We start from the raw sequence: 11,814 nt of genomic DNA on the forward strand, positions 1-11,814 counted from the left end.
ATGGGCAATTTGTAACTATTTGTTCTTGGACCAACATTGTTCTTTAGTTTAAGCTCTTCTTCTCCCTGGTGTTTACCTACCTGATAAGTTTACAGAGAGCAATGACATTCTGTCTTTGTCTATGGCTAAACAAGCCAAACTCTCTTTGTGCCCTTCTGCAAGGGATACACTCTGTTTCTGTGCTCACCCTAGCAGCCTCTGCTTACATCTGCCCATGTCTGAAAGCATGTTTCTCACATGGGAGTGTTCAACACTGCACCCTACTTTCCCAGTGAAGTCTTAACAGTAGAGCAAGAGTAGCAAGAATAACAGAAATATTTATCCTCCCATCTTTTTTCACAGTTGCATTTAACTGCTCCAATAATCCTGTGATCCATCTATGACCTGTTTCCAATCCAGTTGTTCTTTCACTGCTTTACCCCATTTATCTCTATTTAGCTGACCTTCCTTATAGTTTCTGTATTAATTGCCCCTTTTTCCAACAGGAGTAATGATTTTCCATGTATTACCAGAGGAAAGCTTCATGAATTCCAAATTTCTCTTGACTGGACAGTTATCTCACCACTCGTAGAACTTAATTTGTACAGTATTTTTTCTTCTCCTTGTCATTATTTTCTACAAAATAGGTTCTAAATTATTACATAATATCAAATTTATAGTTTTACAAGTTTCAGTTCTTAATTAGAGGATTAATTATAGCTGGTATCTACTTATATGGTACTTGCCTGGTTTTGCAAGTTTCTCGTGTGATTGTACATGTTACTAATATTAGTCTTGTGTGTTCATAATTAAAACCAAATGGCCCCTTGGTGATTTGTTTCTTTCCTTTTTTTGGCTGCAACTATTAATTTTCAGATCATTATTTTTATTAGTCTGCCTTTCTTTGCCCCTGTGTTCAGCCTCAAGTCCTGGCTGGACGAAGATCTGAGCAACCCGTTCTGTGCTTGTAGTTAATCCTACTTTGAGTGGAAGGTTAGACTACAGACCCCCTAAGAACCCTACCTACCAGAAGTATTCTAGGATACTATCAAGGTAAGGTATAAATATATATATATAATGTTTTTTGTCCTGTGTGTTAAGACCATCATCTCTTTTATAACCCTGATGAGACGAACTGCAAATGGGAGCTCTGAACAGATGGGAGCATAAAGTAAGGCTTTCTTTAAAATCTTGGAGAGTAGAGAATACAAGCACTGGTGTCAGTGCCCAGAGAGCTGCACTGCAAAATTTTTGGCATTACATTTGAAGGTGATGCCTAGAAGCCCAAGCCCTGCTCAGCCTATTTGAGCCATTCAACTAGAACCCACCAACAAGCACGACGTCCAGTGGGTAGGATTTACTAGTCCCTAAATTACTTCTGCATTCCAAACCCACTTCTTTTATGCTTACATGAGATTGTTAAACTGCTTCGGGGAAAGATGAGAAGCAAACATCAAGTTAGCATGAAGACCTGAATGTAGGAGAGCCCCTGGATACTGAAGAGAAGGTGAAAAAGTTGACACCAACAACAAAGTTGAGTGTGGAGTTGAAGAGAGATGGTGACAAGATCAATGTTCTCATACTTCCCTATGTCTGGAATCCAAACAGATTTTAAGGTCCTGGATCATTTGTAAGAGCTCTTATATAAAGTTTTGCCAGATTTGTTTGACAATTGCTCAGGTGGTCACTGTTTTTCAAATATAGCACATAGTCTCAAATTTTCTTTTCCTTTTTTAACCTTTTCAGTGGACAGTGTCGAAATAATTTCAACAAAGGTTTCATCTGATTCAGCCATAGACAGTGTGCCTGGCACCATCAGGATCAAGGAAAGACACACAGATGATAAAAACCCCAAAAATCTTTCTACTTTTTGTTTATATTAAAATTTTACATTACTAAATCAATACAAGAGGGACCTAATTTCTCCACTAACCTTGTCTAATGAAGATTGAAATTTAATAAACATGTAAGAAAGCTGCATCACCATGAACTAAGAGACTTCAAAATATGACATTTAGTTCATTATTTATTAACCTATTCCCCAGGAACGTGACAGAGGGAATGCAGACTATCCATATTAGAAGCTGTTTCATCTTTAAGAAATAATGGAGACCCTATTTCCTTTGCACAAGATTTATATTCTAAAGAGGAAATGAGATATAAGATGCAAAATTTATAACACTCGTGATTTCTTTTTTCCTATGGAAAGCAGAAAGCACAATCTCTTACAGACTAAATGTACTTGGCATTATGTGCTTTAAAAGTGCATGTTTATAAAAATCTGAATTTCCTGTCCAGGGAAAATAAAGAAAGGCACATTTGGTGAAACAAAAGCAATAGAACAATGTCCCTCTAAACATTCAAAAAACACACAAAATCCACAATTAAAAGGATGGAGACTGGATACCTTAATATGTCAAAATAACCATTTACCAAAACAGAGAATAAAAACCTTCTCCAGACAGCCAGAGAAATTACTACTAATATTTCTCTTCAATGTATTTAATCTTCATTTCCTGGTTTAAAAAAAAAATCAAGCCCCACACTGATGAGGATCACAGTTTATGGACCGTAACCATAACGAACAATAATTTCTACTCATTCTGGGATGACTCCTAGTTTCAGTTGTGTGACTGGGGTCAGAATCCAGGGCATCAAATTACCTTCCATACCTGTAATGCTCTTTTCCAAATTACTGACTCAGTGCTGCAAACTGAGCCCAGCTGGCAACCTTTATGCTCACTGGATATACCCCTGAAATCAGCAGTTTCAGGGAAGAGGAGAAAAGCCTCTGCTGGCATGCATTAGGCTGCAGTTAGCAGCCTAGAATTCCTAATATTTTTGGAAGTGTTTCTGTGGCTTTGGCTAGGTAGACCTGGAATCTCAAAATACGTTTTGCATCATTAAAATACAACTTCTAAAATATGATCTATAGTGATTAGAAATAAGTCCCTAAGTACATGTCTGCTAGACTTCCTTCTTCTTACAGGGAACGATCTACAAAATAAAAAGCCATTCCAATAAACTGCTTTAATCATATGGTCCATGAATGTCCTTGACTTACTTTTTCTCATTGACAATGAAAACAAGACAGCAAATTAAAGGTACAATTGTAAGAAAAAGTTACAATGGCAGGACATGAATTATTTTAATACCTTACCAACTGAGCCACTTGTACTTCACAATTCATGAACAAATTTTCTATTACTACAGAGTCATGCTTTTATTGACTGGTGTAAAAACACCATTTGTATCTTTTTTCATCCTGCTGTGTTTCTATTTTATTGGAAGTGTCCTGTAACAGGTATAACATCAGCTCAGATTACCAAGAAATCTATAAAATAGCTTCCTGCTACTACCTTTGGTGCAGATTGAAAGAATACATTATGATCCCACTGAGTAAATGATAAAAGATGTTATTCACAGGCAAACGTGATTTATCCTCACCTGTTCAAAATTCTGAATTTACCCACTTTACTATTAAATTATGAAAACATTTCACTCACATTGATTAGGAACACAGATACATTATTAAAGAGAGGCTATTAGGAAGCATGTGCTTCAAATTTAAGTTCTGAGGTTTGTGACTCATGGTAGGGCCACAAATATTTCATGCAAATGGGAGTGGACAGATAGAGCTTCATAAATGTTCCATTGAAGCACCAATATATATATGTTAATATTTTCCATTATGGATTATAAGTAGAAATGTTTCAACTTATGTTTTAACTCAGTGTTGCTTGCATATTACATAGAGATAAAATTGTAAATGAGAATTGATTTTAACAATTTTAAAATTTCTATTTCTATTTCTTTAATACAGAAGGGGGTTGTTTTTTTTCCTTTGGTACACCCCAGGTTTTTGAGACCTACTTTTTAAAGGATATAGTTTTTCTATTTCCCAGTTTTATGCCAGACTATATTAAGACTAGTTACCAGCTCCAGAACTAATGTCTCTGTAAGGTTTCTGAGTGTTTGTTCAGCAATTAAGATAATTAGGAAAAACTATAAACTGAACTAATACAAATGGGGTCTATTGCTCTTAGTACAATATATGATGGTTAAAGTTGTGAAAAGTAATTAATTTCAGACAAATTTTGTTCTAATAAAAACAACGGGTCAAAACCCGAGAGATCTGAAAACCTCACTGTGGGTACCTGTTAGTAACAACCAGACTTTATATATTTTTCTGTCCCTCCAGTCACCAAATACAAAAGATAGGCTATTTACACTAATGCCATTGTGCAGAGAATTGGAATAAACATTTGGGTTATATCTGCATGATGCTACTTTCAAAGATGCTTGAAGGGTTCGTGGAATGTGTCTGTACGTGTGGGTACCTGTATGGGTAAATGTGTGCCCACATTTATTTTTTATATTAAAAACGGAAGCATGTGGAAAAATGGCCTCCCTGTATGCTGAATAATTTATGTCTTCCCAGTCTTCTCCTGGTTCCCTTCACAGTAATGACTGGCTTAACACTCATGTACATCAATTTACAATGTAACAGTGTAGCTTTGCATTGCTTTCAAGTCCAGATTGCTTTAAAAAGCAACAAGAATACATGGAGGCATAAGAGCTTTGCAGCTAGCAGTAACAGGATTCATCCCAGGGCTTGGACAAACTGTATAGTATTAGCTGGGAATTCTCTCTGGTTTTATTGAACACATCTTTTTAATATTGCATTGGTTTTGAAAGATAAAACGTGAAAAATATTTCTTCCATTTTCTTTTACATAAGGAATGCTCAGAAGCTGACAGTTTTATCCACCTTCACTCTTTCCCTCCTGTTCATTTTGTATTTTTATCTTCAACATGTTTGTGCCCCTTTTTATATATACCAACAATTAAAAATCTTGTGGGGTGCTTAACATAGATAAAATTATAATGTTTCTAAGGCCCAGTGCTTATGCCTTACTAACATCTAAGCTACCTCTTTGCAATCCTCACAAAATTCACCTGACAAACTCTGTTGACCATCTGCCTCTTGCTTTTTTGATGTGAAAGATGCTAAATCAATTTGATGAGATCCCTGGAAGTTGTGTCGTGGCCGTCTCTTCACAAATGCAAGAAAAAAACCTTCTCTAGCTCAAGTAATAAAAACCAGAAATATTACTCATCATTTAAAGACTCAGTTATATAAAATCCTAACAGTTCATTTGTATCAACTGAGATGTATTACATTTACAATGATTTTATGGACTGCAGTAACTTCCTTAATTTATTGTGCCTTTGGTACTGTACAAAGAGAACACTAGAAGTCATACTTAATGCTTGGAGCTAACCTTAGTCTCTGAAAATGGCTGGAAATATAATCTTGTTCATTTCAATGGTTAAAGTATGTAGTTTATTGCTTTTAGGCTCATTTAATTCACCTGGCTTTCAGGAAAGAGGTCTGCCAAGGTGTTGCTACTTCTACAAGAAAAGCGTAAATGATGCATGTTGCTTTCAGTTTGGTAAAATGAATGCCATACAATCCTGAACAAAACTGCTATGAAACAGGTTCTGTAACAGATGAAAGTCTCTGCATCTCTAGCAGAGTAAAATTTAACCCTATTTAACCTACTTTTCCTCTCATTCATAAAGAAGAATGTCAGATTGCAAACCTGCTGCTGAAGGAAAAAATGCTACACAGGCTTAAACAAGTCACTGTATGTTGGTTTAAAAAGTGATCCAATTCATTAAAAACATCCTACAGTTATAAAGAAGAATTCCCCCTCCTCTTTCTGCCATTGCTGATGTGGTTGTGTGATGCACATCCCATATTTCAGCTCATCATTCCCCCCAAGCTCCCTGAGAACCCAGGGTAACACCCTGTAATGTCACTGAAGTTTTTGTGAAGCTCCACTTTCTGTGCTCAGGACTGGTGGAAGGCACAGGCAATATGGATTCTTTCATGTAGAGTGAGGTTAAGTGGAAGACAAGACATATAACTGCCTCCTCATAGCAGTGAACTGGCAATTCATACCTAAGGTCAATACTAAGCAGGGTGCTGAACTGCAACATTGCCTTGTTGTCATTCAGGTATTTTTATGTGACAGGAAAATTACGCTTTCTAAGCTGGGGCAGTGCAGAAGAAAATCAGGCTATTATTACCAGTCTCAAGTTTTTGTATCACCTTTAGACTGTTGTGGGAGAGCAAGAATGATCTTTAAGTGTGCTGAAAATTATTCAGAGTGTGACCACTCTTTCACTCATTTTCCCTCCTGCTGAAGCAGTGACTTTCTGTAACAACACTGTAGAGCTTAAAAAGCAGTTAACATGTTCTCCCTCCTCTTTTGGTGGGGAAATTTCTTGTCTTGGTTTTACCTAAAAGAATATGGCATGGGTGCAACATTCCACATTCCACAGGGATGAATGAAGTAGTTCACTGACTTCAAAAGGAGTGTTTGGAGCCAAATATTCAGCCAATGCAAGTCTGGCGTGACACACTTTGATGAAACATGGCTGTTTATACCAGCAGAGAATCTTGTCTTTCTCAAAAGTGAATCTATCATGTAACTGGTTAAATCCAGTTGTGTTTATTGCCAATGGCAAAACTACACTACTAGATCTGAACATAACAGGATGATTAACTGCAGATTTATATACTTGAAGGAAACAGAAATCTTGCGAAATGAAGCATAAGTGGGAAAAAAAAAATAAAAAGGAAAAACTCAAAAGCATCATTGAACTGAAAACTCGAGTACAATTTGCACATTGTATTTTATTATCAGCAAGTTTCACCATTTTTACTGGTTTTGCAAACTATCAGTGCTCCAAAGACATAGCTTAATCTTTGGTATCAGTAACTAGTATCAGTGGAAAGCTTTTTTTTCCATGCATAGGTCTATTCAAAGTTGGGTAAATTGACAAGTTCTGTGGACTCAAGAATAGCTTGTGATTTTCAGTGCCAGATTTGAAACAGACAAAGGAGGACACATTTTTTGAATGATTATCTAGGAACATATATAACATGTAATTTAAGTTTAAGGTCTTAAGAGTGTGTTTGGTGAAGAGGTGTTACACTTTTCTTCTAAGCTGATTAATAAAAGATTTTTGGAAATAGAAGTTCCTGGCTACCATGACTCCAAGTTGTAACCCCAGCAGCAAGACAAGGCTACAAGAGTGCTCTGGGACACCTGAGGAAACCTGTCATGTTGTTATTCCTAGAAACACCTCAGCAGCTAAAGTAAGACTGGGGAAAGCATGGGTCTGCTGCTGAATGTGGCAGGGTGTCTGATGGCAAAGCAGATGGAAAAGGCCAAGGTACTTAATACCTTCTTTGCCTTGGTCTTTACAGGTAAGACCAGCATTCAAGAAACCTAAGTCCTTGAGACCACAAGAAAGTTTTGGAGCAAGGAAGACTTAGAAATGAAGGACCTGGGGGTCCTGTGGGACTCTCAGTTGACCATAGGCAAGTGATGCATCCATGTGGCAAATAAGGCCCATGGCATCCCTGGCTGCATTAGGCAGAATGTGACCAGCAGATGTAGGGAGGTGGTTCTTCCCCTCTGCTCAGCTCTGGTGAGACACTTCTTGAGTGCTGTGCACAGCTGTGTTTACTAGTACAAAACAAGCATGGATGTACTGGACCAAGTCCAGCAAAGGGCCATGATGCTCTTAAGCAAGTGATTAGAGCAACTGTTAAATGAGAAGAGACTGAGAGAGCTGGAGTTGTTTAGTCTGGAGAGCAGAAGGCTCAGGGGGATATAATCTATGTTTATAAATTACCAATGAGGAGCAGCCAGACTCTTCTCCATGCTGCCCGGAGACAGAATAAGAGGCCACAGGACCACACTGAAATACAAGAAATTCTATTTAAGTTCTTTTACTGTGAGGGTCATCAAACATTAGAACAAGTTGCCCAGAGAGGTTGTGGAGTCTCTGTCCTTGGAGAAAGTAAAAATGTTACCTGGACATAATCTTGGGCAACTTAAACTTCTTGACTCCGCTTTGAGCAGAGGATTTGGACTAGGTGATCTTCAGGTGTCCCTTCCAAATTCAACTATCCAGCGATTCCAAAATACTTTCATTTGAGGAAAATAAGATTTATAATCTAAATTTTATTTCCTTCTTGCTGATGTTTCATTATCTCAAAGATTTTTTGTACTGCAGAATGTCCAATGTAAAATCTGTGTGACTAATTCAAGGATTCAAAACTCCAGATGCTGAAATATAGCAACATTCCTCTTTTAAAAGATAGAAGACACAGAAACCAGTACCAACCAGCCTCTCTGATAGACAATGTCAATGAAAATTTAAAGATCTTAATGGAGTTTAAGATGACAATATCAATTCATGTATAATTACAAACTGTAGAAAGCAAAAGACCTGATACAAGTTTAATTTGTTAGAATGCGTTTTGCAGCCATAGCAAATTTACTAAATGTATAGTCAAATTTGGTTGAAGTTAAATTAGGCATGCATCTAGATTCTCGGTTAAAATTCTTCAGCTGCATCCTTCTAAAGTGGTATAAGTAATAAGAATAAAAATGTCTGCACAAGCTGAAGCCTGCAGCTTATATCCCATTATAAATTACACTTCAGATTTTCTAAACTAATTGTTAAATTTAGACTTAGCAATTAGCACTGCACAACATTTACCAACAGAATTAACTGTATCACTTGCTATCAAGATGACATTTCAAGCTCAATTACATTTTCATATGCCCCAGACTGGTATCTCTGATGCATTCTAAGAAAGTAAAACCCAGAAATAGGCCAACTTCAAATTGTTGCGACAAGACTCACAAAAGGAAATGTTTTTTTTTTTCTTTTTTTTTTCTTTTTCTTTTTTCTTTTTCTGTTTTGGGTAAAAAAGCAAGCTTACTGGATACAAATGCAATCTCATCTGAACAGTGTGAAACTTTGTCTCAGGTTGGTGGAAATAAAATGCAAATAGTTACTTTATAGAGTTCCATCATTTGAGAATTGTATCCAGCAACTCTGCAGTTTCTAGGAGTCCTGATTAGCAAACACATTGGAGTCCTTATTAGCAAGTACATGAGCATTGCCAGGAGATGCTACCTGGTGTTGCTTTTTAATGTGATAGGGTATGAATCTGAGAACTTCAAAAGATATTTTCAACAAACAGCCAAACCTACAGAGAAAGTCACAGCTGGATTTCATGTTGTGTTTACTTAGTAGAGCCAACCCTTAGGAAGTTTTTGCTCTGCAACTGTAGAAAGACTAAAATTCAAAGCCACTAACTCCTGATAACCCATTCAGAATCACAGAGTTGAACTAAATTCACTTGCTTTCAAGTTGTAAGTAGTGAAAGATCTTAAAGTTGCATTAAGATGAGCCAGTCATGCTTTGATGCAATTGTATCTACTTGCATAATAAGCTCACAGTGGAAAGGAGCACTTTCCAGCTGCTGGTGAGATACAGACCCCAATGCTCATCACAGATGTGACACCACTCTCACCTGTAACCCTTTCAGGTGACTTTTGGAACAAAGTAGAATATAGAGGGAAGAGTTTGATGTCAGACTGGAAAAATAACAGTTCAAACAAAGGATGAGTATAAAATACTATTTTTCTTCTGAGGAGAGGCTGGAGGCATTAGAGATTATAATTCACTCTAACTTCTTTCATGGTAAAGGACCATGAATAATAATGTTTGTCCTAGGACTTGAATGTTTCCTTTCCACCCTCTAGCATCCTTCTCTTTCTCTTGATTATATCAGGATAGTCACAATGCCTGTGGCTCTAAACCTAACACCCTTCATGGATAACATGTTTTCCCTTTCTCCTCATCTAGTTTGTTTTTTTTTTCCTCCTGTGACTCAGGACTTTTCCAGGATATGAACCCTGGGAGTACATTTTCAGCAAGAGGGATGGAATGGCAGTTCCTAACATTCAATCACTTAAAATGTCAATTAAATACCTAAATGTCATGTGTGCACTCCAAAGCATAATGAACATGTTCTGGTTCTGAGCATCAGAAGTACTGATGGCACTTCACATATGATGTATTATTTTCATATGAAAGGTTTACTCAGGAGAGGTGTTCTGTACAGTGTGTTCAAAATTCAAATTTTATTTCCAATTTTTTGTTTTGCTATTGTGTAACACAATCTTTTTCCCCTTTATTAAAATAGTAAATGAATGATGCATGCAAGACAATCAAAAACTAATTTACTGCTATTCAGAGATGTTTTCTGAAATGTTATTGAGTTACATCTGGTCCTGTTAATTCGACCAGATGAAGAAGCTTGGCATGACAGCCTTTGGAAGGTTCATCTGACCTAACTTCAAATATCTACAGTGTCAATGTCTAAGTGCTAACTAATTTCCTTAGGCTGATTTTGTGGCTATAGGGAAAAATAGACATCATTAGAATGCAATTCATATATAGCAGTACATTATGGGAGATGAATCATGCCTTACAAACAAATTTTTCTTTTTATTTTTTTTTTCTTTTGGTTATAAAGAGAATTTAGGATTATTTTCCCAAGAGGCCTACAATTAATCTGTCAAATTCCTCCAAGATTTTTCAAAAGAACTATCTTACCTAAGAGGAATGTGGGCTTAAAGAGGGAAAGAGGACGTCTGTCAGGTGTTGTGGCTAGACAGCACTCACAAGTATTTAGGGAGCAAAATGCAAATGGGAAGTTGTCATTTAAAAAATTATCAGAAGTCTACTACAAAGCTTTTTCTTGAAATTTAAGTAGTTCACTAAGTTAAGGGTTTAATCTCTTAGAATCTTTACACAGTTAAAGAAGTTATACAGCAAGTTTGCTGATGACACCAAGCTGTGTGGTGTGGTCGACAAGGTGGAGGGAAACCGTGAGAGGCTTAAAGATGGGTCTATGAAGATACCATGAGGTTGAACAAAGCCACGTGGAAGGTCCAGCACATGGGTTGAGGCAATCCCAGGCACAAATCCAGGCTGGGCAGAGAATGGATTGAGAACAGCCCAGAGGAGAAGGATTTGGAGGTGTTGATTGATGAGAATCTCAACATGAGCCAGTAATGTGTGCTTGTGGCCCAGAAAGCCAAATGTGTCCTGGGCTGCTCCAAAAGAAGTGCAGCCAGCAGGTGGAGGGAGGTGATTCTGCCCCTCTACTTTGCTCTTGTGAGGTCTGACCTGGAGTACTGTGTGCAGCTCTGGAGCTGCCAACACAAGAGTGACATGGAGCTGTTGGATTGAGTCCAGATGAGGGCCACCAAGATGATCAAAGGGCTGAAGCACCTCTCCTACGAAGACAGGCTGGGAGAGTTGGGGCTGTTCAGCCTGGAGAAGAGAAGGCTCCAGGGAGACCTTATAGTGACCTTCCAGCTCCTGAAGGGGCTGCATGAAAGCTGGGGAGGAACTTTTTACAGGGATAGGACAGGGGGTGTGGGAAATGGTTCTTCTTCCCCAGATAAGTCTAAACAAAACACCTTTTAAAGCTCACGACAGGGGGTAATAGTTGTAAACTGAAAGAGGGTAGTTTTAGACTAGATATTAGGAAGAAATTCTTTAGTGTAAGGGTGGTGAGAGAGTCGTACACGTTGCCCAGTTGTCCTGGTTTGAGCCAGACTGAAGCCACTTTTCCTTTCACTATTTTATTTCCCCCCCCTTCAGTAAGCTTTCTTTTAATTAGCAAAGTGTTCCAGCTAGGACTGATAAAAACACTGGATTGTTTTTATTATTGCCAGGACTCCAAGGTCACACCTTTACTCTGCCGGCTCAGACACTACGGGGAGATGTATGGCCCCCCGCAGGAGGCTGAGTTAAACAGACAGCAAAATTGGCCAGAGATGTTCCATTCCATATATCTACGTGAGCTCAGAGGAAGGTCAGAGATCACAAAAGACAAATTCCTTCCTGGTTCTTCTTCCCTTCTCTTCCGTCCATGGACAGCTGC

This window comes from Apus apus, chromosome 1 (assembly GCF_020740795.1).
Source record: "Apus apus isolate bApuApu2 chromosome 1, bApuApu2.pri.cur, whole genome shotgun sequence".
Taxonomy (NCBI): domain Eukaryota; kingdom Metazoa; phylum Chordata; class Aves; order Apodiformes; family Apodidae; genus Apus; species Apus apus.